This window comes from Mustela nigripes, chromosome 2 (assembly GCF_022355385.1).
Source record: "Mustela nigripes isolate SB6536 chromosome 2, MUSNIG.SB6536, whole genome shotgun sequence".
Lineage (NCBI taxonomy): Eukaryota > Metazoa > Chordata > Mammalia > Carnivora > Mustelidae > Mustela > Mustela nigripes.
Genome location: NC_081558.1, coordinates 121345637 through 121369934, shown reverse-complemented (window position 1 = coordinate 121369934; position 24298 = coordinate 121345637). Strand labels below are relative to the sequence as shown.

Here is a 24298-nt window from a genome sequence, read left to right as displayed (position 1 = left end):
TATATATGGATATATATACTTATACCTCAATAGAAATAAAGATATAAATAGGAAATAAAGATAGGAAATAGAAATAGAAATATGGATATATTTCTATATATGGATATATATACTTATACCTCAATAGAAATAAAGATATAAATAGGAAATAAAGATAGGAAATAGGAAATAGAAATAAAGATATAAATAAATATAAATAGATCAAACTATTTTGTTAGCCTGGAACATTGCTAATTTAAACTTTCATAACATCATATATTTTAAAGATTGAAACAAAATAAAACATTATGCAATTACAGTGATGGAACTAAAATTTTGGAACTCAACCATGAGATGTTTGTTTATCTGCAATGTCATAAATGAAAAAAATCATCATCATTACAGAAGTGGGCATTGGGAATACAGATGGTACAGCTGTTGTTCTTTAATTGTGACTAGATTAGTAAAATGCAGTTTTTACAACTCATTTAAAACTTATCACTGGGGAATACATTTTAGTACCACTTAGGGTGTCTTTTGGTTAATAAATTCTTGCCTTTTGAGTGTAAGTATTTGGCTTCAAATCCCAGATACAAGTTTATTAAAAATTGTAATAGTTCTTAGAGACTATAAAATGAAATGAAGTGCACAAAATGTGTGTTTCCGGTGCTTGACTTTAAAACGATTTTTTACATGACTTATTTCAATATTTTTAACTTAAGCAGACTGTTGTTGAATTTAAATGATTATTAAATATTTAACTAGAGTGAGAAAGAGCAAGTAAGAGAGGGAGAAATAGAGGAGTATATTATTTTTGAATAAAGTATTTTTTCAGTTTCTTGTTTTTTTTTAAAGAATGTGTGCCCCATATTAAAATATTCTAATAATTAGAAATCCGAAAAACATTTATATAAATCAGACTGTAACTTTAAATTTTTTTTTTTAATTTATTTGACAGAGATCACAAGTAGGCAGAGAGGCAGACAGAGAGAGGAAGGAAAGCAGGCTCCCTGCTGAGCAGAGAGGCCGATGCGGGACTCGATCCCAGGACCCTAGGATCATGACCTGAGCCGAAAGCAGAGGCTTTACCCCACTGAGCCACCCAGGGACCCCAACAGGCTGTAACTGAGTTGTAATTTAAATCTGAGTTGTAATTTAAAGCATACTTAGTGTGGTTTGTAAGAGATTTGTGGAATATTCTGTGATAGAATGTGTAAGAGGTGATAAAAGTATACTTTTTTTTTAAACTAGAGCATTTTGAATATAACACTGAGTATTTCTACATTAAGCATTATTCTAAATGTTCATCTTCATCAAATAAACAGATGTGAGAGAAGAAAGTCTATATTAATGAACAAGTCCCCTTATTGAAAATTCAGTGTTTATGGCCAATGAGGTAAAAATTTTTGAGGCAGTGAAGAAGGAGCTCAGTGAAAAGAGACCCCGAATTTTATAATTTTGAATGGGATCTGACCTAAAAGAAAGGCATGGCTTCATGCTGGTATTTTCTCTTCCCTTACTAAAATAACCTTTTATCTGGATAAAATAAGTTTAACAGTATGGAGGGGAGCTAGAAGCCACAGAACTCCGCACTAAAACAGCTGCAGAAGCTAACAACTGAGGCTGCCATAGTCTCGTGGATGCTGACAGAAGACAGAAGACTCCTGGAGTTACTCACAGGAGAAGCAGAAGTTAAAGCAATTTTGCTGGTTGTCCAAGCTCAAAATACCGTAGGTACATGTCGAGTGCCTGCTGGAGCCTGCCTGAGTCGTAGGTATGCTGTGGGTACACCACCCCTGAGGGAACCTGAACATGAGACCCACCACTTTTCTAGCCATCTGTCAGCAAGACTTTGACCAGAGGGAGACCAGGTGAATTGCAGAACTACCTGATGCATTCCTGTGATATTAACTCACTTCTCAGAATTTCAGGTTCATAAACAATTCTGAGAAGTATCTTCAGTCAAAGAACAGCCAAGGCCACAGACTCAGCAAAAAGAATCGGAGCATAATAGACCTGTGTGGATTGCCTCCCTACACTTTTCTCCACCTATTGTTATCCACTGCTCCCTCCTATTTTTACTTGTAACAACATCTGCTCCAAACCTCATTCAACTCACATTCTCCAGAAAGACAAAAACTCTGAATCCTTGATAGTCCCAGGAAAGCCATGGTCCTTATCTCAAACATTTGTCCTCTTTCTCTTTGGAGGTACTGTGGTGTGGTGTGGTGTGGTGTGGTTTGAGGAATCCTTCACCTTTCCTGAGGGGTCCAGTATATTGCTAATACCCACTCTATCTTTTCCATTCCCCTTCTTTCCAAGGAACCCTAATTTTTCAAACATTTTCTCAGACTTTTACCCTAACATATTTTGCTTACTTAAGAAGTTATTAATAAGAAAATAGGGAAATGCAAATTTTTTTGGCAAGGATCTTTCCTAAGAGTGTGTAGTCTAACAAATGTTATTAATAGAATAAGTTGGCACATATAAATATAATGGAACTAAACTTAGTTAAGTTGGTTACTTTGGGCTTTAATTTTAAAAAGCATATAATTGCTTTTAAAATCAAAAGCAATGAATATTCAGTAACTTAAGTGGAAGGGTCCTTGGCCTGGGTTGTCTGATTGTAGATGATGCTACAGTCAGACTAAGTGACTGGTTATTAGATAGATAATCTTTTTTTTACCTCAGCAACTTTGATGTGTCTGTGTGAAGTCAATGCCTTATTGAAAGGTCTTCCTAATGGACATTTTTTCTTTAGCCAACATACACATATATTTAATACTATTTTCATGGAGAAGAAGATGGGAAATACGTTCTATATGAGAGCCAGAGAAAACAATGGAAATTCTGGGGTGCCTGGGTGGCTCAGTGGGTTAAGGCTCTGCCTTCAGCTCAGGTCATGATCTCAGGGTCCTGGGATCGAGCCCCGCATAGGGCTCTCTGCTCGGCAGGGAGCCTACTTCCTCCTCTTTCTCTCTCTCTCTGCCTGCCTCTCTGCCTACTTGTGATCTCTCTCTGTCAAATAAATAAATAAAATCTTAAAAAAAAAATGGAAATTCTATTTGAAGAAGACTATTCTTCATGACAATTTCTTTCCCCTTGACCAAAATTTTGCTTCCCTGAAACTGGCTGTGTTTTTGATGTTAATACTGATTGTGAAGGTGTATGACAAATCACATATTAAACTAAAATATGAAAGTCTTGCTCAAATAAAAGAAGTGAGATGTAAGGTTGTAATTAAGAGCTATTAATTAAGAATTAACCTTTTGGAAATCCACCTCTCATAGCTGCACAGCAAGTTGTCTTTCTCATAGTGTGGTCATAGAGGACTATATTTCTAAAGATGCTGTATGTTTTTATGTGCTTTTATAACTTGAAATAGACTGATAAGCAATTGGGTAGCTCTGAGACAATTCTAAAAACTCTGTAAACCCTTTGGCATATTTTAGTAAGCAAGTATTGACATGGTAATCCCAAGTTCATATTTACATGTATTTTACATTTTTTAGGAGAATATTGTTATTTTAGAAATAGGCAAGTGAGAGATTAGAAAATATTTGAATTCTGAAGGATTAGAGATTAAGAAAAAAATATTTATCACAAATATTTATCACAAGCTCCCTAGTGACAGGGAATATCTTTTATATATTAGATTTATTTATTTCATTTATTATGAACATTCAACAAATACGTATTGATGATATTTTACCTGCCATCCTTGTGCATCTAGTGTACCAACTTTGTTAAAAGTAATTTGCACAACATTTATGTGATTTTTTTTTTAATGGAATGGTAGACCTATTCTTCACTACATTTTCACAATTAAATCCATCCTATAAAAATGATAGTACATGTACTGTTCATAATAGAGTATATAATATCATCTTCAGTGCTTAAAATTTGCCACTCCTGAGAACCCCTTGAGGAAGTTAAAAATGAAGATTCTGGGGCCCACCCATTCAGATTCTCATTCATTGGGACCAGGAATCTGACTTCTCACCAAAGGCAGAGTTGATTCATGGAAGTATTTTTAGAATACACCAAGAAGTGCTGCTCTTTAATATTTGAAAAGAAAGTCATTTGCTAACTTGTAACATGTTTTTATTTCTAAGGAACACGTGTTGATTTCATCTTTTTAGACATGCACCTTCTAAGCACTCTTCCGGGTGTACTTCCCACTTTCTACCAAAGTGTTGTTTCCACATTTTCTCATTTAATTACCAGTAAAAATGTGTCTTGGGAATGAAGCCTTTGGCTTTGTGAAACTATAACTGAATTCATCAAGCGTTAGCCTTCTGAGATTAGTACTAAAAATAACCAAAAACATGGTTTTCTGCTTAAAGTGTTTAATTCTGTTTTAATTAGAAACATTCCTCTTTTATATACTTAGTACGTCTTCACCTTCATTATTTTTGAGAGTTTTCAGTGGGTCATCATAACTATACCTGTATTTGCATATTAATACTAGAAAATTCTAGAGGTAAAGACATGATTAAATTTCAAGGATCATCCTGTACCCAAGGTAACATTTATAAACCAATTTGGAATTTTTCCTGTAAGGTATCTGAATATAAAAGGTTAACAAGTAGGGATTTACTACATGTTTCCAGCTAAATCTAAATATTAGTGCAAAATTGCCTTTTTTTTTTTTTTTTTTTTTGGTGGTAATCATCCAGATTTCAAGAGAACTATTCTTTGTGGAGTTAATTCCTGTGATGTGGTTTGTTTAGGAGAAAATTATGTCAACACACACATTGTCAGAAATATTTCAGAAATGCTCTGATGAAACCATGGTGATTTTGGCCAGTGGGCACAGAGCCTGAGGCCTAAGTAATATGTGTAATGCCTCTGTGAAAATGATTGTTTCTAAAGCAGCACAGTAGGGATGACCAGTGTTTGCTTGCTTGCTTGCTAGCTTGCTTTTTTTTTTTTTTTAAACTATATTTGTTTCCCTACAGACAGATTTGGGTGGATCCCTCTGAATGAAAGAACAGTCTGGAAGTTGTATTGCCTCATGGATTATCTACCCACTATTCTCAAACATCTTTACTGGCCCTTTTCCCTCAGCCTACTCTCTGTTTAATCAACTGCAATCTGGCCCCTCCCTTCACCACCACATTGAAACTACTCCCACTAAGTCACCAATGGCTTTCTAATTGCTAAACCCAAAGGAAACGTTCCAAGTCTCAGTCAGTGCTGTGCCAAGCCATGTCGGAAACTGTGGTAAAAGGAAAAAGGCGTGCCCTGTATATGCTTATTAAGATATCCTCCCATATTTTGAACCAAGCAAAAAAAAGTAATAAAGCTCTAAAATCAAAAAAATATGATTATAAATAAAGCCCATGCTGTCCAATTTATTGGCACACCATTATCAACCCCGAAACCGACTCAGTGGGAAAGCAAAAGCTTTGCAGGTCCAGGAACTGCAGGCTGTCATGATGCACAATAATGGATGGTAATAAAACACAAAACCACAACCTCATCTTCATTTAAAATTTTGAACTTTTGTTTACCATGGATTCTTTTGCATTAATTTTTTATTTTTAAAAATAATGCATTTTTTATATTTTTATCTTGATTACTGATTGGTGTCCCTTAAGTTGTTTTACCCAAGGTTACTGCTTTATTCACCCCTAATTCCAGCCCTGCTCATGGTACTTAGCCTCTTTGCACACTTATACTATTTTTCCTGTCTCTGAAATCTATCCCTTCTGAGTTTCTGTCACATTGCTGTCTTCTGATTTCTTTCATACATCACCAGTATCCCTTCTCAGTATCTTTACTGGGACATTCTTTTCTTTCAGCCCTTTAGTATTTGCTGCTTTCAGTAACTCATCCTCACTGCTCTTAGCATGCTGTGGTTTATACTTCTCCTGGCTGCATCTGCTCATTTCCAGTGCTATTGCTTTTTTCCACACCTTTGTTATTTCATGGCTGAACAGTTGCAATAGGCTGCTAATAAATTGCTCTTATTTTCATGCTGGCCCCTCTCTGATGTACAATGAAGGCAGAATGATTTTTTTCTAAAGTGAATATGTAATTCATTTATTTACTAACCAAATATTTATTATTATTTATTTTCTGCACCAGGCACTGTGTTAGATTCTAGGAATAAATCAGTAAATAAAGGCTATACTCTCCTGAAACTAGTATGTTAATTTTATTTGAATATTGCTGTGCCCTTATTTCAGAGTTGTATTTAATTTTTATCTAAATATGTTTGCATGATGGGTTTGGTGAGAAGGGCATTTCCCCTATTTCTCATATTTTGATTATAGAAATTTTTGAATATTTATTATCTTCTAATCAGTTGTATATAAAATGGTGGAAGCCTAATTCTGCATTGTAAAAAAAATTTGTTTCTATTATGGAGATGGAAATACTCTCTTGTTAGTACTTAGGCTTGTCTTTCAGACCTAGAAATACGAGATGCAATAATCACCCTTTTTCTTGACTATTTCTGAGTCAATAGGTTTTACACGTATTGTTAATTATATCCCAAGTCTCGGCATGTATGTGCTGCCATTGCCTTTAAACAAATTGGAATCCAGCATAGCGACATGTTTTATTTAGCTCACCCTATCTGTGTGCTTGATTTAATTTTATTCAGTTTTTTTTAAAATGAATAGACTTTATTATTAGACTTTAATATTAATAGTATGTCATTTCAGGGTCACAGCAAAATTGAGCAGAAAGTGGAGTTCCCATGTCCCCTTTCCTCATGGATGTATGACCTTCCCACCACTAATGTCACACCCCAGAATGGTACATTTATAACAACTGAAGAACCAAAAATGACTCATCAGTTTCCACCAAAGTCCATTTTTGATCTCTGTGGGTTTTGGCAAAAGTATAATATTTTGTTTCCACCATTATAGTATTGTACAGAATAGTTTCACTGCTCAAAAATCCTGTGTTCCACCTATGCATCCTTACTTCCCCCAAGCCCCTGGCAATCACTGATCTTTTTACTGTCTCCATCATTTTGCATTTTCCAGAATAATATATAGTTGGAATCATACAATATGTAGCCTTCAGATTGACTTCTTTCATTTGGTAATATGTATTTAAAGTTTATTCCTATGTTTTTGTCTAGATATATCACCATTCATTTATCTGGTCAGATACATCTTGGTTACTTCCAAGTTTGGGCGTTTATGAATAAAGCTATGAATATCCATGTTCAGGTTTTTGTGTGGGCCTAAGTTTTTACCTCTTTTGGGTAAAGACCAAAGAGCACAATTGTGGAATCATATGGTGAGAGTGTGTTGAGCTTTGTGAGCTATTGCAAACTGTCTTTCAAAGTGCTTTATTATTTTGCATATCCACTGGCAATGAATGAACATTCCTGTTGCTCCATATTCTTTTTTTTTTTAAGTATTTTTTTAAGACTTTATTTATTTATTTGAGAGAAATCAGAAGTAGGCAGAGAGGCAGGCAGAGAGAAAGGAGGAACCAGGCTTCCGTTGAGCAGAGAGCCCAATGCGGGGCTCGATTCCAAGACCCTGAGATCATGACCCGAGCCAGAGACAGAGGCTTAAACCACTGAGCCACCCAGGAGCCCCAATTGCTCCATATTCTTATCACTGTTGTCAGTGGTTTGATTTTAGCCATTTTAACAATTATGTAATGGTATTGCATTGTTTTCATTTGCAATTCTCTAAAGATGTATTATGCACATCTTTGCATATGCTTATTTCCACCTATATATCTTCTATGGTGAGATGTCCAAATCTTTTGCCCAATTTTTCACTTGGATTGTTCATTTTCTTCTTATTGGGTTTCTTTGTATATTTTGGGTAACAGTCTTTTTGCACATTTTCTCTTCATAGCTATCTTCCAATTCTATTGACAGTGGCTTTCACATAGAAGATTTTTTATTTTAGTGAAGTCCAACTTACCATTTCCTTTTTCATGGATCATGCCCTTAGTATTGTATCCTAGAAAGTCACTGCCAGACCCAAGTTCATCCAGATTTTCTTTTATGTTAAATTCTAGTTTTATTGTTTTACATTCTATATTTAGGCCTATGAACTATTTTGTTAATTTTTATAAAGCTTGTAATTTCTGTATCTAGTTGGTTTTTGTTCTGTTTTGTTTTGTTTTGTTTTTTGGTTGTGAATATCTAGGTGTTCCAATACTATATGCTTAAAAGACTATCATTTCTTGAATGAATTGTCTCTCTTTGTCAAAGGTAAGTTGACTATATTTTTGTGGTTCCATTTGTTCCTTTGATCTGTTTGGTTTTTTTCACCAATACCATGCTGTCTTGATTGCTACAGTTTTATTTTAAGCCTTGAAGTTGGATAGCAACATTTGCAACATTTGCAACATTTGCAACATTTGCAACATTTGGCGATTTGCAACAATTTGCCTCTTTTTATCAACTTTAGAATCCATTAAAATCCACAAACAAACTTGCTGGCATTTTGATTAGGATTGCACTACATCTTTAGGTCAAGTTGGAAAGAACTGACATATGGACAGTATTAAGTCTTCCTATCTGTGAAGACAGAATAGCTTTCTATGGAATTCTTTGATTTTGTAGATCAGAATATTATAGTTTTCCTTATATAGATCTTATATGTATTTTTGTAGACTTACCCCTAGATACTTTTTGTGGTACTAATATAAATGTTATTTTTTTTAGACTCAAATTCCACTTGTTCATTGCTGGTATATTGGAAAACAGTTGTCTTTTTTATTCTCTTTCCTATAATTCTTCCAGGAATTTTTAATTGATTATTTCAGATTTTCTACATAAAGTAACCATATCATCTGTGAACAAAGACAGATTTATGTCTTCCTTTCTAATCTGTATATATGTTATTTCCTTTTCCTGTCTTAATACATTAGCTATGACTTCCAGTGTGATGTTGAAAAGAATTAATGAGAGGGGACATCCTTCACTTGTTCTTGATCATAGAGGGGAAGCATCCAGTTCCTCACCATTAAATATGATCTATAGGATTTTTAGATGTTCTTTATCAAGTTGAAAAAGTTTCTTTCTGTGCCTAGTTTGCTGAGAGCTTCATCATGAATAGGTGTTGGATTTTGTCAAGTATTTTTCCTGCATATATATATATATTTATATATATTCCCCCCCTCTAGTAGACTATTGATGTAATGAATTGCATTAATTGATTTTTGAATGTTGAAACCAGTCTTGAGTATCTGGAATAAATCTAACTTGCTCAGAGGGTATAATTTTTATATAGTGTGTTTAAAAATAAAATTGTGACAAACCATAAAAAAACTCTAAATCATAGAAAACAAACTATTTGCTGGATTGCTGGAGGGAAAGAGGGGTAATGGGATGGGGCAACTGGGTGATGGACATTAAGGAGGGCACATGATGGCATAAGCCCTGGGTATTACATAAGACATGAATCACTGACCTCAAGAAACCAATCCATTAGTACATATAGTACATTATATGTTAATTGAATTTAAATTAAAAAATAATTTGTAACATTTAAAAGTTGAGACCTTCCCCAAATATATTTAGGGCTTCTTTGAAGAAGAAGAGTGGCCATCCTTAAACTTATTGTCCCACATGGCAACAATCTGCTGGAGCTCAGTAGCTATTGCTACTTCCAGCTTTACCACAGTCTTTGCAACTCTTCATTGCTTTATGTCCAGTGGCTTCACTAATTTGCCTTGCCTGCCTCAGATGAACTCCAGCATCCTCAGGCCTCGGAGCCAATGGCCATGCTCTAAGTGCTTATGTTACTTGACCATTGTGTTGCCTGAACCTTTTCACATTGTTGAATCTCTTCATTCCTTTGCACTTGTAACCCTGTTACATTCTTCCCACTTCTTTTACATGGATTCTCCTCTTAACCTCCTTTTAAAAGTTGGAGTTCATTAAAACCCCATCATTAACCTTTTTTCTCTCTCTACTCACTCAGCATAGGCAATCATCCCCTTTTGGTGGTTTTTCAGATCCTAGGCTCTCTGCTCTTCTCCTCTGTACATACTATTGACTTTCATTAATATTATTAATATTTTGGGGGGGTATATAAATTGTCCCAAGGAACCATGGAAAACATCAAAGTAATAATGACTTGTGACAGGCCTTTCATGGATTTGAAATGATGATAGTTGGAAGGAATGCAATACATTGATAGTCTGGAAATGTGTTCAGTTTATTCTCACTAGTCTGGTCTTAATATTAATTGGCAGGAGAATAGATGAAGCCCTCAAAGCACCTACTTAGATAATAGTGAAAGACTGTTCTGAAATCAAACATGATCTTAGAGACCAGTCTGGAAAGAAAATAATATTTAGATCTTATCCCATAAGATCTAAGATCTTAAGATCCAGTAAAGGGAATGTAGTAGTGATACATACTATGATGTGATAAATCTCAAAAATATACTAAGTAAAATAAGCCAAATATGTGACAAAGGTCACATATTATTTAATTATAATATTACGTGTTCAAAACTGACCAATCGTTGGTTTCCTAGGGCTAGGATTGGGAGTGATGGTTGACTATAAATGGGCATTGAGAACCTTTTTGGGATAAATAAATTATAATGATGGTTGCATTATTTTATAAATTTACTAAAAAAATAATTAAATTATACACAATGGTTGTGTTATATAAATTATATCTCAAACCTATTGAAAATAGCAATAGCTAGTCTTTTTCTATGCACTTATAAAGTGCATAATATAACCCTATGAGATGGTATAATTAATATGATTTTCCCATTTCACAGATGAGAAAATAGGCCTAAAGTTTAAATGACAAGGTCATAGAGCTCATGGTTTAGCTGGAACTGAAATTTGGAAAGATCAACTTATAACTTACATTTCTTATTTTTTTGAGTTAATTGACCAAGTAGCAATTATTCTTGAAGCATCAGGTAGTTTATATTTATGAATATCTGGCAGGGGTGGTATCATTGCAGGTGTGAAATCCAGAAAACCAAAGTGGCCTGATGGGCTGCCTTACTGCGATCAAAAGCTGAGTAACTACATGTGAATAGGTGTGTGATCTGAGAGGGAAAGGTCAGGCTTCTTTTAACTTGGGTGAGAATAATCACTTATTTTCCATAATTAAGCTTAAGAAGGAACGGACTGATTTTTAGTAGTATTTTGGTAAATATATCCCATACCAAGAACCTATAGCTTGTCACTCTGTTTTTTTCAGATATTTTCTAGACTGATCTCCTAAAATCTCCTACATTGGTCAGTATACACAGTAGTAATGGTTAATAGTAATATCTTGTAGTTACTGAGTGATTACTCTCTAATAGACTGTGTGTTTTACTGCTGTTAACTCATTAGTATTTACAAAAACCGTAGGAACTGACTTCTACAGTTATAATTTCTCTTCATTTTTCAGATGAGGGAACTGAGGCATAATGAGACTAAGTTACTTATTCAAGGATAAACCAGCTAGTAAGTAGCAAAACCAGGCTTTGAGCCCAGGCAGTCTTCTTTGGTTCTCAGTAATTAATAACTATAATAAGCCTATATCTCAAGGCCATAAATCCTAGAAGAGACAGTCCCCAGAATGGGGAATGTGTTCATTTATTCATTCATTTAGTATTGATTATCAGCGTTGTTATGCATTATACTAGGACATTGCTGATAATTAAATATGCTTTTAACTATGCAGATTTTATGAATGAACATGCTGTCTTTCAATATGTCTTTTCCTTGAATTTAATACTTTGAACTAATCAAGAGGAGTTTTTATGTTTTAATTATTTTTTATCCCATATTCTTCCTCCTTTTGAAAAACATAAAAACAATATGAATTTAACATCATAGAATAGTAGTAAGAATAATCTTCAGAACATTTTCATCTCACTATTTTTTAATGTGTGTGAATGTAAGAGAGGAGCAAAAGAAAAAAAAATAGTTGGTTTAGTACATCCCACTAGTCATTCCCTATGAATAATTCCCTATGGTATTTTGGCAAAGACAGGCTCTTGTCTAATTTTAAATGACTCAATTGAAGCTTCAGCTGGAGGTTGATTCTAGAGGCTAATGGACTTGCTATGAAAGGTTTCTTTTTTTTTTTTTTTTTACATAAAGATTTGTTTTTTTTTTGTTTCTATCATCTTTTTTTTTAATTTTTTATTTTTTATAAACATATATTTTTATCCCCAGGGGTACAGGTCTGTGAATTACCAGGTTTACACACTTCACAGCACTCACCAAAGCACATACCCTCCCCAATGTCCATAATCCCACCCCGTTCTCCCAAACCCCCTCCCCCCAGCAACCCTCTGTTTTGTGAGATTAAGAGTCACTTATGGTTTGTCTCCCTCCCAATCCCATCTTGTTATGAAAGGTTTCTAACATTTAGCCTAATTTTCCACTCCTTAAAATTTTAGAACATTACTTCTAATTACTTTCTGTAACCTACTCAGCCTCTGCAGCCTCCTTGGTTCACACTATTTGTGACTCACTGTCCTTCTAGATAGATATTATGTCTCCCTACTGTGAATTATTTCTGAGTGAAGCAAAGTTTTTATCTTTGCATAGACTGGTAGTTCCTATATTGAGGGATAATTGTATATGCTTCTTTTTTTAATTTGTGCTGTTATGCGTAAATGTACCAAATTATATATTCATCTTGGATTTAAATTTGTGAATTTCAAATCTTTGAATCTGAATCCTAACAGTCTGAACAGTGCCCATTTACTAAATTCGTAGGTGTGAAGTCTAGGTCCATATTACCAAATTTTCTAATACACAGCAGATCTGAATGCTTTTTCCTGTTTTCCATAGATACACATCTAAATAAAAACACTCTTAAATGGCTATTGAATAAACGTTTATATAGAGTTTAGGCATATGAAGTCCATTGCCACTTTTTAAAAGAGAAATGATGATTATGTGGAAACAATGATTTTTTTTTATGACTAAGAAATATGAATTTTCTAGAAGCTGTCAGTCAATAGTATTCTTATTGATTGACATGCTTCTTTCCACCTTTATGTAGAAACTCTTCAATAGGCTAAATAATTTTATTGTTTGTTTCCTGATACAACTGCCAAGCTTTCAGCATTAAATATAATACACTGAGGCAAGGTTCTTACCAGAAGAAATAACTTTATCTTGCTCGTCTTTTATCAATACCTTGCCATTATATTTTGTGTATTATAACCCTTTCACATCATAGCCATAGCTGCCAGTGCTAGTCTGTGTTCTAGACAGAAACAATCAAGAAGGGGGATTTATTGTAAAGTTTAAACATCAATGATTTTGTGGAAATTGTATATATTATAGAACATAATATATATTGTTTTTTTTTTTTTTCAGGGGAAATGCTGTCTAGTTACTACCTTTCACAAAGATTGGTGGTGATTTTCCTTTTTCTACTCACACACTATCATGGAAAGTGTTATCTGGCCACATGTGAGGCTCAGAGCTGGGGGATATACATGTTATAACAAATCCTTGATTAACAGAGGCCCATACTGAGCTGCAGTCTGCTCTCCTGTGTCCCTGCTGAGAATTATTGTGCAAAGGTTTGTCTTGACAGGCAGTCCTATAAAAATTGGAGCTTATCTGCTATATTGCTTTGATATTTCAATCTAAATTGGATAGATTTTACACTTTGACACTTGGTATATTGTCTTTCCTTTGGATATACAGCTTGTGGGTGTATTAGCATTTACTGAAAGTGCTATAGCAATTCCCATATCAAAGTAATGCTGCTCCTTGGTGTTCTTCAGAGTAAACCCAAGATGTCACATTTCAGGGCAGGTAAAATATAATTGATATCCTTTAATTACTTAAATCTATGTACATACTAGTATCAGTTGAAGAAGCTAGGTCTGCCACAACCAGGTCAAGTCATTATGGACAGATGCTAATAAATACTCCTCTTTTTATCTAATCTGTAGTTCCCAAATTGGAGCAGACATTAGAATCATTTGGAGGGCTGGTTAAAAACAGAGATTACTGTCTCCTCCTTCAGAGTTTCTAATCTGGAATCTGATAGGGCCTAAGATTTTACATTTCTGACCAGTTCCCAAGTGATGTTGGGAACTTCTAGTTTTGGGATCACAATTAAAGAATTGGGTTCTAGGGTACTGTCTAACTTCAGAGCTTAAAGGCTGTGAATGGACCAGATCTCTTCTTGGGCCCATGCTGGAGAACCACTGAACTAATATGCTGATTGGCAAGCATATTCTGTAATGGAGCATATGGTAAATATTATAGGCTTGTGGGATATACAGTCTCTGTTGCAACAACTGAATTCTGCTGTTATAGTAGGAAAGCAGCCATAGACAATAAAGAAACAATGGATGTGGATGTGTTGCAATACAATTTCATTTACAAAACATGGCCCATGGCCTATAGTTTGCCAATCCCTGATCTAATTCATCAACAAGTAACTTGTATCTTTCCTAGCTCACAAGATATCTGTATCCTGTATAGTAGCCAGCAACTACATGTCCAGCTTTGAGCTGGGAACTCTGGGGGATATATAGGAAGTATAAATCTGATTTTTCTACTCTTTTTCAAAAGATTAGTATAGTATAGTCTTGAGACAATTTAAATGCCTAAGCTGGAATAGATTTCATGATATAGGTGAATCTTGGAGAATGATTAGAAACTAGGCAAAAGAGAACAAAATAGATGTCTCAGAAAGGAAGGCCAAAAGAGAAAAGGTATGGAGGGAACACTATATTCTCCCAAAGGACAGCAAGGAGATTTGTGATATGGAAAGGTTTAGAAATGTTAAGAATCACAGATGCCATTTAACTAACATTTATTGTGCATACTCTCTATACTGGCACAGTGATAGGTCCTGGGGACATAGTTTACCAATGCATAGTCCTTGCCTTCAAGTGTCTCTGGTGGATCAAGATATTAAAGAATCCCAAAGCCATCTAAAGTATTCGAAGTTGGTAGTCTTAGCTCATGGTGGGCTTTCAATGGGTATTAAACTGAAAATGAAATTTATGATTGACATTGGGAATTTTTGTTCTTGATCAGAGTGGCTTGAAGCTTTTAGGAAAAGTCATCCTCCATAAGGTAGTAAAATGATAACCATGTAAAAAAACAATTGTTACTGATAATCTCACAGAAACTTTGCTAAGATGGAGAATAGTATGTGTTGGATTTTTGTTTGTTTTTATATATTGTGCTTACTAAAATCCAAATTAGTGTATTATGTTTTTATCAAGCCATGATGAGAACTAAGGACAATTTCCAGGTAGTTGTACTGTTTTGTCTTTCTGATAAAAGTATATGCTCTTTGATACTCTGTATAAAGAAAAAAAAAATCCTTGGACAAACGGAGCTCTTTATTTCGGAAATTTATTCCTAAAATGCTGGATGTAAGGTCCAGGTAAAGTCTATTATCAAATAAAACATTTAGTAGAGCTGATGATAGGAATGGTGTGAGTGTTTGAATGAGATGATCTCTAAGCTTCCTTCTAATTTCAGTGTTTTGACTTTAGATGATATTTGAAAGATCCACAAGGAGCTAATTCAGGCAGGTTTCCCTAAGAACCTGAGAAAATCACATCCTGAATAATGCATTTCAATACTTGAAACTCGATTTTATTTCATTTAGTAAATAGAATCATGAATTTGTGATTTAAAAAAGCAAGGAATGATCAAAGATATTATGTTAGACAAGATGAACTATGACTTTTCAGGATCTAAACCATTCTAAACATTTGATTTTTTAATCAAATGTAGGGATGCAGATGACAGCATGCCATTTTTATCTAGTTAGATACCAAGAGAAAGGTAAGGGGCAAATTCCTGTGTGACTTAGATTTCCTGTGATTTGCAGCTTGAAAACCCAAGTCTCTGTGAGCATGCCAATACCATTTTTAAAATGGCTTCTCCATTTTTAATGTTATGGTAGAGCAGAAGCCTACATTTGTACTAAGACAATAATTGATTGCTTGCACAGCCTTGCCCATGGGTAGACTTGAGGCACTTTTAAGTAAAAATCGAGAATTGAGTAATTATCTTCAGTCTTCCTCATTTCATAACCCTTTTATTTCCTACAGATGAGATACTCTGAAATATCCTGAAAATCTGTGTGCATTTGTACGTGTGTGCATATGTATTTGTACTGATGATGTAATGTCACTAATCTTGAGCCAAGGACTTTATTTGATAATAAGTGGGTCCAAAGAGCTTATCATTTCTGTATTGACCAAGTTAGGTTACTATTATCAAAAAGCTCTGAAATTGGTGAGAAAAGAAAAAAAAGAGTTGGATGAGACTTCAGAATTGGATAAATCTACAGAAACTGCCTGAAGCATTTTTCCCTGAAAGCAGAAGGAATTTAAGATACAAATACAGAAATTTAATTTTATCCTGTATGGTGGTAGTTGAATACTTTATGGCACTTGATTTCCTATTATGTAAAACTTACAGGAGATGCATGATTTTGAAATGTGGAAGAAAAAAAATTAGGAAAGTGAAGAGAAAGTAAATAATACTGCAAGTTGACTTTGAAATAAATAATTTATTTTGGGGGAATAATTTTAAAAGGAGGATAAAAACACTGTAGTTTTCAGATATTGCAAAGCTAAAATCAAAATCTAAAAAATAGGGGAAGAAAGTTAAACAGCTCTATTATTATGGCATAATTAATATCACAGCCCATAAATACAAAATATAGAATATCCAATCTTAGCATTAGGAAATATAAAGTAATAGGGAAAGTCCATCATAATGGAAATACTTTATTTCCATTATTGAGCACCTAGTATGTGTTAGACAGTGTGCTAGGCACATTGCACACAGTGTCTCTACTTTGACAATAGTTCTTCAAATTACCTATTTTCATCCAAATTTTAAGTGAAGAAATTAGTAAAGAGTTACAGAAATTACCCACAGTCACACAGGTGTTCAGTGGAAGAGCCAGGCTTTCAGTCCGAGCTATGCTGTTTCTACTACACATTTATTTCTTTGGTTAACCCTTTCTCCCCAAAGACGTAAGAAGTCCATTTATGTCCAGGTATTTGTTTTCTTGTGTATTTGCTTATTGTGTTTGGTAGTACATGGCATAAAGAAAATATGCCATTTAGGCTAGCTAAATTAAGGCATAAATGTAAACACAGAGAAATGAAAGCAAGAGAGAAGAGTATTTGTGTGATTGGTAAAGTACACTTGTCCTTTAAATGCAGTTTTTTTGTTTTGTTTTGTTTTATTTTGTTTTGTTTTGTTTTTAATGTCTATACATTCTTGCAAAATAGAACAAATGATTTCAGGCTGCTTACAATAAAAAGAACTCTAAAAACCACTGACTAAAGAATGAAATTCAGGCGCCAACAGATAAATTATCTAATATAGCTCCCAATTTAAACTGATCACCTCTGTTTTTTGATTTATGAACAGGAAATGAGCTTTGACTGTTGGGGACCTGGATGAAGAGCTCTGGGTTCAACTTGTTCGAGTCCAGTAGCCTACAAAGACCGTCTGGTTGCACAAGGATCATTCAATTGAAGTAAGACCTAATTACTTTAATTAGAATGTAAGACTTTTACTCTTGAGTCAGTTTTCAATAAGATGACTTGGCATGCATCTGTTATGTGCCAAAAGTTGCTAATTTTGATTTTTAAAAAAAGGAATGAGCATTTTTCTGTATCAAATTCTTATGTATTTCAATTTCTGTTCATTTGTTTATTTCATGGACTTGAATCCTTTTCTTCGGATATCATTATCTAAATATTTTAATTCCATTGTGGTTGTTCAAATTGGTGCAATTTTCTTGCCTTTGTAGTATCAAATCATTTTTGTACAACTATAAATGTTATTGTAAGTAATCAAATTAGTCTCTCTCTCTCTCTCTCTCTCTCTTTTAGTTTAAATTGACCCACTGATTTTACTAAAAAATGACAACAATGCAGTTTGTGCCATGATTCAGCATGGCTTTGCATTACTTATTTATTTCAAGTTTATACAAGTCAACTTTTTGGAATATCTGTCTGTATGGGGTCACATACAGTCTGTGAACTTCCAGTTAGATGTTAGAGTTTTAATATATGTTTAAAGAGGGTTTATTGTTCTTCCTGGAATACTCTTACTTTGAGGGGATGATGCTAGTGTGTAATTGAAATGCTTTTCTGTAAAGCGCTAGCACAATTAATGTTCAAATGCTGGTTCAGGCTTACTATGCAGGAAACTTAACATGGCACAGGTGATACAAAGACCCAAAAGGCACCACAGGACCAAGAGCTAGGAGTTCTGAGCAGACCCAGCATGGCCACCAACATACTTTAAGAACTTGGACAAATTATTTAACCTTCTGAGTATTCCCATAGACCTGAATTTGAAGGGGTCAGATTAAATCAGGGAAAGGTGACAAATTCATATGTCTTGAGGTCAGGCATTTAATGCAAATGTATGAAGTCTGTGGGTGTGAGACAGTAAGGAATGGTTGCCTGTGGGGAAGGAGGCTGTGCCCTCATAAAGCCATTCAGATTCCAAAGTTTTAAAGCTGGACAAAGAAGTAAATTGTGTGGTGTGGGAGAGGGGAAAGCCAGAGGAGAATTAAATTTGGCCCCCCTATTGAATGAAGTCTAAGGTCATTCCAGTTCAATAGATGGTTGTAAAATTTTGTGACTATGTAAAACACTTAGAATTTGTCTAGCATCTGTTGAGCTTTATATGTGTTCCTTTTTAAGTAACTGAAGATAAGTAAAATAAAAAAGTTTTCAGTTTGAATTTCCCCTTTAATTGTACATTAGAATTAAGAGAAAAAGTGATTTGACCATAAAATAGTTAAATGATTCAATAGTTTAATTTTCTGAGGTGTTTTTTGTCTTTGTTGTTGTTGCTGTTTTGTTTTTTAATCGATTGACCTGGAATGAGAATTTTGAAGCTTGTACTGTAGTCCAAGAATAAAACCTAGCCTATAAATTACTGGTTAACAACTTCTCTACTAGTGAGTATTTTCACTAAAAAAAATCATGTATGCATCTAAAAGAGAGTCTTACAACCTATTTGTGACTAGTTTCATATTCTTTAAGGAGTGTTTTGAAGTTGTATTTTCTTTTGATTAATATTTTAATGAATCTTTTAAAACAAATGTTATTTTATATGGAAAAATTATAGTTGTAGTTAAATTATATTTTCTAACATAATTTTCTAGATCCATCAGTTTTTGTTCCTTTTGTATTTTCCTTTTTACAGCAATGGCATATATGTATTTCTTTTTATCACCTTTACTGACTTTTAAATCTATATTTTAGCTGAGAAAATAAGTACTTTTTATCAGATGCTAATGGCAATTAGGCAGCAAGCCTAGTGGAAGATGGGAAGTGGGCCAAGTCAATATACTCTGGAGGTCTTATCTATTCTCTTTGGCTCAATTTAAGTCAGAATTTAAGTCTACAAGAAAATTGAACCCATGACTATGGGGAGCCATGTGTGTTATCTCAGTGACAAAGGGACAATTAGAAGAAACCAGAATTTTTATACCTTTAGTTGGAATCTTCTAATAGTTTTTTCTTTCTGTATTACTTGTAGAGCTTTTCATTTCAGGATCATATGCATTTGTAGATCCATTCAAGTTACTTCATGTATGATTAATTTTGAGAATGGGTGTATTGTGTGAGGCATGATTGTATCTTTCAGCTAATTTTTTCCAAGTGTTAGTACAAACTGTTACTGTCTTTAAGATCTGTATCCTGAAATAATGTTTAAAATTTTTTATTAGATGTTATAATCCAGCCATGTTGTAATGATTTTAAGTATTTAGTGTTAATTTCTTTGATAGACAAGTCAAACCTGAAGTACTTAGGTGTTAATACTCAAATGGATTAGAACTGGTTAGATCTGTTCCTTGACTGACCCAATCTGACATTAAAAGTATAAGATTTTTTTTTACCCCCAAACATTCATGATGTCCTCTGATGAAGGCTCCAGATATTGTGGAAAATAAGAATAAACATATAAGGGGGCGCCTGGGTGGCTCAGTGGTTTAAGCCTCTGCCTTCGGCTCAGGTCATGATCCCAGGGTCCTGGGATCGAGTCCCACATCGGGCTCTCTGCTCAGCAGGGAGCCTGCTTCCTCCTCTCTCTCTCTGACTGCCTCTCTGCCTACTTGTGATCTCTGTCTGTCAAGTAAATAAATAAAATATTTAAAAAAAAGAATAAACATATAAGTAAAAACATTAGCAGATATAATTTAAGGTAAGCCAAACAAGGAGGCTTTCTAATGATGCTATTTCACATCCTATCATCTTGTTTTAGAGAGGCATTGTAAAAAAATTACCAGCGTGATTAAAAATATTCTTTTTTCTCTTTAATGAACATACTCATACATGTTTATGAATAAATTCATGAATGTTTATCTTCAGTGCTTTAGTAACACATAGAGTATATGGACAAAGTAGATGTTTAGACAACAGACTCAATTATTCCTTTATTGTCTTTTTAGGCTTATAGAATTAATGACAAGAATATCCATTCTATTGCTTAGATCACTGATTCCCAACATTAAAACAAAGTAATGAAAACTCTAAATTGAGATAGTTAATTGCCACCCTTCTTGTATGTATACCTCATCAGTGGTTCTGAAACTAAGAACCCTCAGATTTTAATTCCTTTCATGCGACCAAAGGCTTTGATACTCAACATAAGTTCACCTTTAGCGTTTGACATTTGTTATGCAAGGCTTTTAAATGAAGTGTTTAATTAAAATTAAAGTGCCATTGTTTTTAATAGCCCAGAAAAAATGGGTATGAATTAAATTAAAAAAAAAAAAGACATGATAGTGGATTTAAGAATACTGTAGCTCCTGTGTGAATACTGGAGTTGTTTGAAAAAATTTTATAAAACATTCTTATTATCAAAATCTAATTTAAGGTTTAATGATGCAGTAAAGTTGAGATGTTCACAAAGAAACCAGAATAATAACAGTAAAAATTTAGCCATAGCTTAGTACAATCTAACCAAAATTTTCTGGTCAATTAGATTTGATTGTGTTAAAGAGTGACAAACTACACAAGTAATTAGAAATCATGCATTAGTGAGTGGCTGGATACTGGTGCCTGTTAAAGGCATTTTTATGCTTCCTGAGGTTTGACACCCCTTCCTGGGTCTCTGTAAACCAAAGTACATGCAATTATCACACTCTTTATTTTTCTTGAGAAGGTTCTCACTAAACTGTTTAATAAATGTGATTTATTCCAGAATTTACTCTCTTACTTTTCTTAAGAGGCAGCCTTTGCTTAGGGTACAAGACTAATAATAATAATAATAACAATAATGGGACAGTTAAATGACCTAATAGAAGCATATATATGTAAAAGTAAAACCTAGTATCACAAATAGCCTTATCACACTCAGTAGCTTTGCATTTCTAACCCAGTGGGTTTATATAGAATCTTACCAATGCTCTAAGTCCTTAAATGAGAGAGATAGGGAAAAGCGCTGATGGCACCTTGAACTTGTCCTGATCTGTCCTTAACTACTACCATAGCTACAATGTAATTTCATCTAAATAATGGTTTTCTAGTTAATCTCAGCATGAGATCAGCTTTGTTAAGAAAAGATTTGTAGTCTATTTCTTGTAAAGGACATTTTAATCAGTAAAAATTTTTGTTTGAGCTATATCATATACTTAACTAATATATAATTTATGAAATATTTTAACTATTATAAATATTTAAATTTTATTGTACTATTACTAATAAAAATAATTTTTGTATTAGAGTGTATCCTTAAAGCTGAAGTTATATTACTTTTTTATATTTTCTTTACAAATGCATTTCTCTCAGTACTCACTTGAAATTGCTTCATTTCTAAAGAAATAGAAAATGACAATATTCATGTAGGGAGTAAGAAGTCAACCCTTAAGAGCTAAGTGATATTTTAAAGGGGAAGACCTTAATTATTAACTTTTAATTCTTTATTTAATTTAATGTAATTTAATACAATATATTTGAGAGAGGATGCATGTACTCAAGCAGGGGTGGGAGCAGAGGGAGAGGGACTAGACAACTTTGTGCTGACCTCTGAGCCTGATGTGGGGCTCAACATTGGAGCTGAAAGATCATGACCTGAGCTGAAATCAAGAATTGGGTCTTCAACCAGTTGAGCCACCCAGGTGCCCCCCTTTTTATTTTTATACAGATAAATCAATTGTTAAATATTTCTTGCCTAATTTTGTAAGTTTTTTAAAAGCTTTTTGCATATCATTTTTGAAGTAAATTTCAAAGATCCCAGCTTTTAACTATATTAATCAGCTTGGCAGCAATTCATTTAGTACTTGATGCTGAAAAATATCTTTACACAAGTGGCTTCATTTTCTTATTTAACTTAAGGAAGTTTCTTGTTAACTTACATGGTATAAATTTCATACTTGTGTATATATTAAGTGTTTTCTTGTCCTTGAAATATCTTTTTATATTTACATTTCCAAGAAAAATAATTCTAAAACTGATTTTCTTTTTTTAAGCTAAATGTTCACCCTTTAAATGAAAGGTTGTTTGAAACCTACAAAATTTATTCTCTTCTTTATATATAAAATGTGTAGCATATTAATATTTATTTATTTACTTATTTATTTTTGAAGATTTAATTTATCTTTCAGAGAGAGAGAGCATACACAAGTAGGCAGAGTGGCTGGCAGAGGTGGAGAGAAAAGCAGGTTCCCTGATGAGCAAGGAGCCCGATGTGGGACTCGATCCCAGGATTTTGGGATTATGACCTGAGCTGAAGGTGGCAGCTTAACTGACTGACCCAGCCAGGCATCCCAGCATATTAATATTTAGAAAATAAATTATTCCCTAAAATTTTTCAATAATAATTTCATAGAAATATTTTTGGTGAGCCTATTTTGTATTTCAGTTACTATCTTGGGTACTAGAGGAACAAAGTTAATTATGATATAGTAATTTCCCTCAGGATGTTTACTGTTTATTGAGGATACAAATAATTACAATAGACTATGCTAAGGTAATGTGAGCATGTAAAAAGTAGCACAAAGATAGGAATATTGTTTTGTATTGTTTTGTTTTGTTTCTTAACTCTCAAGTACTTCTACCCTAGATCAATCTCTTTGGCTTCAGATCAAATACAAGGGTGATTAATATTTTAGAGAGCCAACTGAAGGAGCCATACCATGCTAGTCCAAAACAACCAATATAGCATAAGAATTACATGCATGTGTATTATTACCTTAATATTCAAATATGGAAAATAGGTATTTACATCAAGTTATATATTATTTTTTATTTACTTTTCTGTTACATAATTGCTATTTTTAAAATTAACATATAATGTACTATAAGTCCCAGGGGTACAGGTCTGTGAATTATCAGGCTTCCACACTTCACAGCACACACCATAGCCCATACCCTCCCCAATGTCCATAACCCAAACACTCTGTCCCTAATCCCCTCCCCACCAGCAACCCTCAGTTTGTTTTGTGAGATTAAGAACCTCTTATGGCTTATCTCCCTCCCAAACCCATCTTGTTCCATTTTATCCTTCCCTATCCCCCACACCCAACACTTTGCCTCTCAAATTCCTCTTACCAGGGAGATATATGATAATTGTCTTTCTCTGGTTGACTTATTTCACTCAACATAATACCCTCTAGTTCCATCCACATCATTGCAAATAGCAAGATTTCTTTTTATGACTGCATAGCTATTCATTGTGTGTGTGTGTGTGTGTTTATATATATGCCACTTCTTCTTTATCCATTCTTCTGTTGATGTACATCTAGGTTATTTCCATAGATTGGCTATTGTGGACATTGCTGCTATAAGCATTTGGGTGCATGTGCCCCTTTGGATCACTACATTTGTATCTTTAAGGTAAATACCCAGTAGTGCGATTGCTGGGTCATAGGGTAGCTCTATTTTCAACTTTCAAAGTTGAAAATAGAGCTAAACTTTGAGAAACCTCCATGCTGTTTTCCAGAATGGTTGCACCAGCTTGCATTCCCATCAACAGTGTAGGAGGGTTCCCCTTTCTCCGCGTCCTTGCCAGCATCTGGTTTTTTTCTGACTTGTTAATCTGAGTACAGATTTTTTGCATCTTTGGTTAAATTTATTCCTAGGTATCTTATGGTTTTGGGTGCAGTTGTAAATAGGATCAACTCCTTAATTTCTCTTTCTTCTGTCTTGCTGTTGGTGTGTAGAAATGCAACTGATGTCTATACATTGATTTTATATCCTGACACTTTACTGAATTCCTGTATGAGTTCTAGTAGTTTTGAAGTGGAGTCTTTTGGGTTATCCACATAAAGTATCATACCATCTGCAAAGAGTGAGAGTTTGGCTTCTTATTTGCCAGTGCATATGCCTTTTGTTTCTTTTTGTTGTCTGATTGCTGAGGCTAAGACTTCTAGTAC

At 34.0% G+C, this 24298-nt stretch overlaps 1 protein-coding gene across 1 annotated transcript in view; it reads left to right on the top strand.

The window, feature by feature from the left end:
* Positions 1-24298, top strand: part of NAALADL2 (N-acetylated alpha-linked acidic dipeptidase like 2) — a 1087900-nt gene that overhangs the window by 57641 nt on the left and 1005961 nt on the right. The window contains exon 2 of the mRNA XM_059391522.1: positions 17326-17434. The gene's annotated coding sequence lies outside the window, so the exon portion shown is untranslated. The remainder of the gene's footprint in view (positions 1-17325; positions 17435-24298) is intronic.